General features: G+C 40.0%; 1 long non-coding RNA gene across 2 annotated transcripts in view; it reads right to left on the minus strand.

The window, feature by feature from the left end:
- LOC138156617 (uncharacterized) overlaps positions 1–10,837 on the minus strand; it is a 24,951-nt gene that overhangs the window by 11,031 nt on the left and 3,083 nt on the right. The window contains exon 2 of one of the 2 annotated variants that reach the window (XR_011167194.1): positions 319–377. The exons of the other annotated variant lie outside the window; for it this stretch is intronic. This is a non-coding gene — a long non-coding RNA (uncharacterized lncRNA). The remainder of the gene's footprint in view (positions 1–318; positions 378–10,837) is intronic. 2 annotated transcript variants of the gene reach the window in all.

Consider the following 10,837-nt stretch of genomic DNA (forward strand, 5'->3'; position numbering starts at 1 on the left):
AAATGAGGGAGAAAGAGGGTGGGAAGAGAGGGAGGAGGAAGAGACAGGTGGGGAGAGAGAGAGAGGTGGGAGAAGAGAGAGAAAGGGGTGAAAAGAGAAAAAGAGGAGGAGAGAGAGGAGAGTAGATAAAGGGGAAAGTGAGATAAAGGTGGGAAGAAAAGAAAAGGAGAGAGAAAAAGGTAGAGGGAGATAAGGTTGAGGAAGAAAGGGAAAAGACAGTGAAGAGACAAATGGGAAGGAGAGGGAGAGAACCAGAGCAGGCATGAGAGAGTTTGCAAGCAGGTGAATGTTCTTTTTTCATAAGAACTGGATGCTTACTTTTCAGATGATGCCAGTTCCTCCAGTTTAGAAGTTTCTCTAGCTGGGAGTCTAACTATCTGGAAAATGAGCAGAATGGGTAAACCCCAGATGATCCTTACATTCAAAGCTGAGCCTTGATAAGCCAGTGACCATGTCCCCTTAATATCTGTGCAGTTGTTCTTTTCAAATACCTTTATATGACTACTGAGCCAGCTGCTCTGAGCCCTCATTTCAACAACAGGCAAGGAAATGGACCTACTTGAATTTCCTTTAGGGCATTTAGGGAATAGGAAATAGAAAAGCTTCTGCACAGGCAAAATTAATGTTTCCAGCATAAGAAAGAGAAAGGTCAAATAGGAAAAAAAAACACACACACCTTGGAATCAAATATATCTGATAAGGGTTTGGTATCTTAGGTGTAAACAGATAACAAATTTACATAGGACCAATAACCATTCCTCAATAGATAAATGGTCACTGGATATGGAAAAACAAAACAAAACAAAACCACTTTTCAAAAGAATTGCAAAGTATTCACAACCACATGAAAAAGTGCTATAAATCACTAATGAGAGAAATGTGAATCAGACCAACTGTGAGATTTTACCTCATATTCTGAAAATTGATGAGGATGACAAAAAATGTTGAAGTGATTGTGGAATGAGAGCAGCACACTAATACATTTTTGGTGGAACTGTGACATTTTGGAAAGCAAATTGGAATTAGGGCAATAAAAAGCCCAAAATGTCTATAACCTTTAAATCAGAGACTCCATTACGGGGCTTATATCCCAAGGAAGTCAGTTATGATAAGAAAGTTTCCATATACACTAAAATCTTAGAGCAGCCTTTTTTTTGCAATAGCAAAGAATCAGAAATGGATGTTCATTGATTGTGGAATGGTTAAACAAACATCAGTATATCAATATGATGGAATATGACTAAGCTGTAAGAAATAACAAATATGATGAATACAGAGAAACATGGAAAGATCTCCAAAAACTGATATCTAGTGATGTAAATAGAGCCAAGAATATATATGTATATATACATACATACAAATGCATATGTATGTATGTATATATACATGTAAAACAATGTAAATAGAAATCACTACCAAAATATTGAAAGTTAATACTACAAAACTATAAGGAATAAACATGACACAGAAGAGATGTAAGAAAACACTCTTCCTCCGAAGACTTTGCAGAGGTGGAAGGTCCACAATTATTAAACATTGTATATATTTTAAAGACTTTGTTGATGTATTAAAAATTATACTGATTTCCCCACCCTCTTTTTTCAATCTATAAACATTATTTGTTGTATGGGATGGCTCTGGGCTGGTGCGGGGGGGGGGAGGAAGAAGTGATACTCAGGGAAGTTATGAAGATGCTAAAAAATACAACAGACTTATTTAAAACAAAAGAGAACCATGGAAGGCAATGGTGGGCCTCAGCCAGTTGCAGCACATGGCAGATTATGACATCCCCCCAAAGTGCTGTAAAGACAACCATAATCAATCATCAAACAAGCAGCAATTACTAAATGCTTGCTATGCTAGGCACTGGGGATACAAGTACAAAGAATTACACAATCCCTACTCACAAAGAGCTTACAGTCTAATCGGGGAGACAAGTACATATAAAATGCATATATATATAGGATACAGATAGAGTGAGCAAATACAAATATATCCAAAGTAGTTATTTACATAGTAGTTTGGGAGGGAGGACAAGAGCAGGGGGAAGCATCACAAAAGGGTTCATGTATAAGATGGCGGCTGAGTTGCACCTCAAAGAAAGAAAAAGACTTGATGAGGTACAAGTCTGGGCATGGGGAGGATGAGGACATTTCTAGAAAAGCAATGAGTTGTCTGAAGAAGTAGGGATACCCCACCATTGGAGATCTCTAAGCGATCTCTCATCTACTCATCCCCACAAGTTTTTTTTTTTCTTTTCCAGTTAAATGTAACCTCCCAGGTACATTATGATGATTGAATGGAATAATTCCACAAGTGTTCATTAAGCACCCACTATGTGCCAGGCACTGTGCTAGGCATTGGAGATCAATAAATTAATGAACATACATTTATGAAACTCCTATGTGCCAGGCACCGGACTAGGCATTGAAGGGCAATCCACCAACAAATACATTCATTAAGCACCTATGCTACATTGGACTCCGTGCTAGGCGTTGAAGGTCAACCGATCACTCAATGCACGTCTATGAAGCTGTTATTGCCAGGCACAGTGCTAGGCATTGGAGATCAATAAATAAATCAACACACATTTATGAAGCTCCTATGTGCCAGGCACTGTACTAGGCATTGGAGATCCATCAGTCAGCGCACGTACTGTAGAAATCTACTCTCTGTCAGGCATTGTGATAGGTGAAGAACAGACAAATACAAAATTCAGACAGTCCTTGCCCCCAAGGAGCTTACATTCTATGGAAATAATGGATGAGAAAGAACTTTGTATGCTAAAATTCACCATACAAATATTAGAGTTGGACAGAACCTTGGAGATCACTAGGTCTTATCTCCCTCCCAGTAGAGGAATGCATCCTTCTGTGTTCTTGACAGAGAATTATCCAGTTAAAGAGAATTTAGCCACTTTAGAGGAGGAAGAGACTTGAGAGATTATCCAAGGTCTTGGGACTTATCATTTTAATCAATCAATCAATCAACCAATAACCATATATTAAATGCCTATGGGGTGCCATGTGCTGTATTACAGATCAACAAACTGATGAACAGAGAGGGGAAGTGAGTTCCCTAAAGTCACACAGTTATAAAGTAGAAGAGCCAGGATTAGAATTTCTTTCTCTTCACTGTTCACCACCCTTTGCCCAATACTCAAAGGCTAACTTTATTTTCTTATATAGCCAATATGGAAAAATGGAAATCCTATCCCAGAGGAAAGGAAAGCTGACTAGCCCCAGCACTACACAGCACAGCTGGTTCCTTGCAAGACTTTGCCCATTTTGGGAAAGCTAATTTGCAAAAACTTCCCAGGCTGCACTTCTGCCATTTGAGTGGAGTTAGGAGAATCCCCCAAACACAGATTTCAGTGGTTTAGTTAAAGCATTAACATCATTGCTACAAAGCAATAGCCAAGGTCTGTTTCCCTGGCAGCTGGGGCCCAGATTTATGGGTTTTAATTTTCAAGGCCTTAGGGCTGTAGTTGGGATGATTGATGACTCTCATTAGGACTGGTGCAGCCGCTCCCTTGATGTTGAGGGGGAGCTGGAAATCACACCTGCAATGGGGTCTCTGCTGACAAGAGATTATGATGACCTTAGGGAATCTCATCTAATGACTTCAAAAGAATTCCCTCAAATGGAAAAAATGATCAGCTGTGATTCTGGGTCCTTGAAACACTGAATCTCAGAGATGGGGGGAAGTTCAGAGGTCATAGGATCACAGGGTCCTAGACCTAGAGCCAGCCCGAAAGGGCTTGGAGAATCCATCTAGTCCAAGCCTCTCATTTATAGAGAAGGCAGTTGAGTGCTAAGGAGATGAAGTGACTTCCCCAAGGTCACAAAGAATTAGATTTACTTAGTTCATCTCGAGCCTGAATATGAATCCCTGAATAAATATCCTTGATTTATGTGACTGGGCAGTTATCATTCTATTCTGCTGTGGGGCCTCTGCAATAATGAGGAGTTCACTATCCACGAGGGCAGTCAAGTCTACTTTTAGGCAACAATTTGTCCAGAAGTTGTGTTTTCCCTTCTATCAAGCCAAATTCTGTCTCCCTTACCTTATACTCATAAGTTCTAGTTTAACCCTTTAGGACCAAGCAGGGCACATGTTAACCCCTCTTTTACACAACAGTCATTTAAGTATTTCAAAAGAGCTCTTGTTCATTCCCCCCATTTACAAATCTTCTCTAAGTCAAATATCCCGTTTCTTCAGTTGGTCAATAGACAACATGGTCTATAATCTCGTTTATTCTCCTTTGGGAGAATCTCCAGGTTGTCACTGTCCTTTCTGAAACATAGGTCATGGAATTGGTCTAAATACTCTTTGTCACAGTGGCAATATCAACAATCCAGTTTTGAATACATCTCTCTTAACAGAGACTAAAATGACATTAATATTTTTTTTCTGGAAGCCACATCACAATGTTGACATATTGAGCATACACAATTCACTAAGACCCCCAGATTTTTTTTTCATATAGACTTGTTCAGTTTTACCCATCTTAGGATCATAGATTTTAGGTTTGGAATAGAATTTTGAGTTCAAAATGTGACATGTTGTATGGGATGGCTCTAACTTCTTTATTTTAAAAATGAGAGAACCAGGGACTAGAGGGAGGAAGTGTATTGACCAAGATTTTACAGCTAGAAAACAGAAATCCATGATCTGGTATCTGTGCATTTGATTTAATTCCTGTGCAATGTGGAATTTCACATCACTAAAAAGTGTGTGTTTAGACCATTGTGTTAGAAAGCTCCCTTCAATATACCCCATGGAGCTTTCTACCTTGTCTCCCTCTAGGGTCAAGTAAGACCATAGAATAATTGTCTTCGGTGGGAGGGAAGATTCCTGAGCAGCAGCCTGACCTAGCCAAGACTGAGTTCTCTTTTTACTTTTTGTTTTTTGAACATCTTTATTGTTAGGAAACTCCCTTATAATTAAGCTTAAAACACCCTCTTTGTAACTCCCCCCTCATGCCTATGGTTTTAGTTCTGACTTCTGGGGTCAGCAGAACAAGGATAATCCCTCTTCCATATGACAAACAGGTCTTCAAATACTTTAATGGAGCTCTCATGTCTCCTCTGAACCTTCCCTTCTCCAAGGGAAGACCCTCAGTTCCTTCAATAGAAACAGTCCTTCATCTGCTATGTGTGAAGGATACTCTATTCTTAAGTCAAATCTGTTCAGGTAAATCAACAGAAAACAAAAGAACAGAGGTAACAAAAGATTAGTCATCAAAGCAGACATTTAACAGTACTTTACTATCGATAAAATGCTCGAAAAATTAGGAGCTATCTGAGGTTCAAATTCAGTCTTGGGAAAGGCACTTAACATCTCCAGACCTCAGTTTCCTCATCTGTAAAATGAAGGGGTTAGACTACATCAGACGTTCTTAAACTAGGAGTCTATAAAATGTGGTTTCAACAAAATATTTTTATATTGCCAATAAAATTAGTCTCCTTTGATAACTTATGTATTTTACTTTGTGTATTTAAAGACCTTTCTGAAAAGGGGTTTATAGGTTTTGTTGGACTGCCAAAGGGGTCTATGAAAATTTCTAAGGATCGTTCCACATTTAAATCTATGATCCTATGATTCTTACAACCACCCAGGAAAAGGGAGAGGTGCGTGGTTAAGGCAGACAGATAACATCTTAGAGATTCATTAGAGTTTAGAGTACAGAGAAAGAAAAGTGGTCAGAACAAACCATCACTGGGAAACCCTTAAGAATGGGAGAAGCAGGGACAGGGGGCAGGTACGGAACATTAACATTAAAGAGATGATCTGATTCTAAGGCAGTCTGCTGCTTGTATTGCCTCACACTTTGGGGGGGGGGGTGTCATTAAATACAGCTGGCTGAGGTCAAAGACATACAGATAAGTCATTTTGGTGGTAACAAAGAACTGCAAACCAAATTAATGCCCATCAGTTGGAAACTGGCTAAACAAAACGTGGGACATGAAAGTCATGGGACATTTCTATGCTATAATAAATGATAAATATGAAGTATTCTGAGAAGCACTGGAAGATTCACATGAACTGATGTAATGTGAAGTAAGCAGAACTAGGGACATATACATGATTATAGCACAAATGGAAAGAACAAAAAACAACCCCACACATTATGTAACTATGGTGACACAACTTGGCCTTGAAGAAGAGATGAGTAAATGCACCTTTCCCCCATTTTTGTAATGGTGGGGGGGATATGGATGAGAAATGATGCATGTACTGTCAGCTCAGCTACTGGGTTGCCTGTTCCATTCCCCCCTCTATTTCTTTTTTACTTTTTGTTACAATAGATGGCTTGCTGGGTGGAGGCAGTACATGGAATTAGAAAATGATGATGATGTCAAAACAAATGGAACCAAATTAAAATTTAAAGAATTGAAAACTGTCTTGTATTGCAGACAGATGGTAGGATCAGACTCAGTGTCCTGACATCCAGGTACAATCAAAGAAACCACCTTAGTGGTTCACATGAGACTGTAGTATACCAGAAAGCCATGTTACAATGGTCTAGACTAATGTCTAGCTCAACAGCTAAGGGAGCATGGTCTCCAGAATGATTAAGAACAGCAACAGTTGTGTTGGTCAAAAATTTCTATAGTGTATTAATGTTTATAAAGTTTTTCATATATCAGCTTTTTTATCATATATCAGCTTACAAGAAGTATGTGATACAGGAGATAATATCACCCTCCCTCCTCTCCTTCCCCCCATTTTATAGATAAGAGAACCAGGGCTTAGAATCAATTGCCCATAAAAACCCTACCCGTATATGTCAGAGGTAGGATGTGAACCCGAGTCCTCTAATAACAAATCCACCAATCATTCCACTACATCATACTTCCTCTACAAAGGTCCAAAGTCCAACCAGTTGTTCCTATCTATCTTTACTAAAATTACCACTCAGGAGAACAAATTTCAGATAAGAAGATAGCTCACTGAATGGCATGACTGGGACAGAGAGAGTTGCGTGTACCTTAAGAATTTTTCCTTAAGCTATAAAAATCTGATTAATTACTCCTACTCTACTCTAAAGATCTGTCTGTTTAAGACTTTCTGTCTAAATTTTTGTGGTGTGTCAAATCAATCAAACATTTGCTGATTAAAGACCTGGGATTGATTGCCTGAAAATATGAGATTATGAAATAGATGTATAGCTAGGTTATGTCTTAGACATGATCTTGCCTAACTCTCACATTTTTTAAATTAATTTTTTTAATATACAGTAATCTATTTACTCTCACCTCCAACCTCTACCTATTAAAAAAGAGAAAAAACAAATATGCATAGTCAAGCATAACAAATTCCCTCATTGACTGTTTTCAATTTTTTTCTCTCATTATGTACCCTAAATCCCCCAGCCCTCAGTTAGGATGGATAAAGCATGCTCCATCATCAGTCCTCTAGAATCAAAGATAGTCACTATGTTGATCACGTCTTATGGAAGAGGAAAATGGGGCCAGGAGGGATGAACTGACTTGTTACTGGTCACACAGGGAAATTTCAGAACCTAAATGTGAATTCTGGCTCTCTGATTCGAAGTCTGCTATTCTCTCCACTCTCTCACATCAGTCACTAGATCTCCAGTGAATAGAATTGGTGAAACACTGAAGAATTCCTAATCTCTAATACTTCCCCCACTCCTCTGCTCAAGCTAGTACTGGTCATGTCAGCATCCTTCTTCATTTCTATATACTTCTGTACAGTTCTAAGGAGGATCCATTATTTTATAACTGAGGTTGGCAGCTTCCCAGTGACTTATAGGGATGTAGCTTAATCTCAGTCATCCATGGCTAAATCCCATTGAAGGATGGACTGCTTATCATTAGGATTGTTGTAGCGAGAAAGCTCATGGCATCTGTAGTGTTGGCTTTATTTTAAGTGGGACCTCGTGGACCCTGGTCACACTTCTTCTCTGGGGAGGATCGAGCTTGTCAAAGTCTCCTAAAATGTATACTTGATGTCTACACATGATATACATGCAGTCTGACCTGAGCATAGGATTGCATTATCATAACCTCCATTCTTCTAAATGCCTTTCCAGGAATAGTATGATTCCCTTACTTTCTTTGGCTACCCTATCATTCTGTCCACTCATAATGACCATGTCTTCTGCCTTAGATTGTGTGGTGTACAATCTTCTGACCTAATGCCTTAGAGGATAGTCGTGCATTAGTCTGGGATATGAAGGGTTACCAAATCCCCAAATCTCTCCCTAAATCTAGGATGTGTGTCAGACTGTGTCCATCCTTTCAGAGGAGGATTTCAGTTGGGCCATAAACCTTGAAGCATGATTTGTCTGGGCCACATGTGTTCCCTCTCCCACATGTTTTCCTAAGCTATGTGGGCTCTTTCTGTAGGTTTCTTCTCCCACCAGGGCTGTGGAAATCTGCAGAAGAGTGTGTTCATGTGTGTATGGGGGTGTGTGCAAGGATTTTCCTTGTTATTTACCTAGTGTTTTTAAAATTAGATGCCTTCTGTTCTGAATTAATGTATCTTCTGGTTTCGTGTGGTAATAATAGATAGTACTCAGATAGCAATTTACATTTTGTAAACTACTTTACAGATATTTTATCTCATTTGGTCCTTCTAGAAACGCTGTGAGATAGCTCCTATTATTATCACCGCATTATACAAGTGAGAAAACAGGCTGAGGGAAGTTACATGACTTGCCCAGGGTCACAGCTAGTGAGGGGTAGAATTTGAACTCAAAATCCAAAGCTGGTGTTCTATCCACTATGTTCTGTTGCCTGGTCAAAGATTCTTGAGGGCCTTGTCAGCTGTGGTTGTGGATTCTGAATTTCTGAATTCTGAAGCTGACTCAAAATGTACCTCGAACCTGGGTATGTATATTCGGGGGTTTACGTTTGAGGTGGATATGGGGTCGAATTATTATATTAAAGGATGTCATTGTGTAAGTGGAGTGTACCAGAGAGAAAAAGGAGAGAAATAAAAGGGACATTCTCAGAGTCCGTTAAGTACAGGAAATGAAGCTAATAGACAGATGGGTAGTATGTGTCCTGTTGAGTATTTCCTGCCCATCTTACCACCTGCTGTTACCCACAGTCACCTTCCTAGAGCGTAGAAAGGGTTGATAACTGACTGGGACCTTTCTACAGTTGCCAAGGGCACCCTAGGGAGTAACTGAGAAAGTTTACAGTTAGAGCCTGGGGGGCCAGAAACTTTAGAGGGGAGAAACTGCCCTCAATTCTGGATTGGTCACCAGGTAGGGTCTGGCTCAGTAAGTGTTAACTGCATGTACTCATGAGAGATAGCATAGTGGGAAACTGAGTCAAGAGACATGAGTTCAAGTTTGGGCTTGGCCATTAACCTAAGGCTTTCTCCTTTTAGACTGCCTTTGTCTAATCAGTGTGTATCTTGTATGCTCCCATATACTGAAATCCATAGATGATAAGCCCCTTGAAGGTAGGGATATTTTGTTGTGTCTGTTTCTTTGCCCTTTTTGGTATCCCTAGTGTTTAGCAGAGTGTCTGACACAGTCAGCACTTACCAGATGCCTGCTGGTTGCCTGACGAACTGATTGGCTAGGGGAGCTAGGAGCCTCAGTGGTCGTCCAATCTAATCCAATCCAATCCAATCCAATCCTCTCATTTTATAGATGAGGAACCAAGAGCCACAGACTGACTGATTTGTCCAGAATCACACATGTTTGGCTGGAATTTGAACACATTCCAAAGCCAGACATCTTTCCACTTTGCAATACCAACCCTGAGCCTCAAGTTTTTCCCCCCATTCATTCAGCATTTGTTAAACATTTCATTTATAGCTAATACAACCACCTACTATGTGCTAGGCATGGTGCTAAACTCTTTACAATTAGTATATAATTTGATCCTCATGACAACCCAGGGAGGTAGGCCCTGTTTTTATCCCCATTTTACAGATGAGGAAATTGAGGCAAACAGAGGTTAAATGACGAACTCAGGGTCACTTAGCTAGTAAGTGTCTGAGACTGGATTTGAACTCAGATCTTCCTGATTCCAAGCCCAGCATTCTCTTCACTATGCTGCAACCACATGTTGTGTGAAGCATAGGGAAACATAAGGACAAAAACCAAATGGTTACTGCTCAGGTTCTAAAATGGAAATGATAATATTTGCATCAGAGACATCGCAGAAAGAGATTTAGAGAGAGAATCTGAGCTAGAGTCAGAGGACCTGCATTCAAATTCAGCCTAAGCTACTTATTTGAACCTGAGATCAAATGTGGCTTCAGTCACTTTCTAGCTGTGCGACCTTGGACAAGTCACTTAACCTATTTGCCTTAGTTTTCTCACCTGTTAAATGGGATAATAATAGCAGCTACCTCACAAATGAGATAGTATTTGTAAAGTTCTTAGCAAACCGTAAAGTGCCGTCTACAAGCTGCTGCTAGCATCAGCATCATTGTCTTGGGCAGGACATTTCTTTCTCCGGACTTCAGTTGCCTTTGCTGTAAAACGAGGAATTCTATTTGAAGAGCACTTAGCATGTTGCCTGCCACAGAGTAGGCACTATTCCAGAGTTAATGCTAAGGGCAACAAATCCCACTTCTCTTTGGACAAAGTTATCAACCACATTTCCCAGGTTTTCTGTGGCAGGTTAGTGGAGTGGAAAGAACTCTGAGACTAGAGTCAAAAAATCTTGGCTCGAGTCCAGCTGTGTTGCAACTGACTAGCTGGGTGACCAGATGTGTGCCAATTCACTTTCTGGGGCTCAGCTACCTCTAGTGTGAAAAAGAAGAAGGAGGTAAAGCGGGAGAAAAGTAGAGAGGAGGGAAGGAGGCAGATAAGGAGAGGGGAATAAAAGGGGAGAGAGAT

This window comes from Petaurus breviceps, unplaced genomic scaffold (assembly GCF_028583685.1).
Source record: "Petaurus breviceps papuanus isolate PSGF00001 unplaced genomic scaffold, PetGlider_PUasm1.0 156, whole genome shotgun sequence".
Taxonomy (NCBI): domain Eukaryota; kingdom Metazoa; phylum Chordata; class Mammalia; order Diprotodontia; family Petauridae; genus Petaurus; species Petaurus breviceps.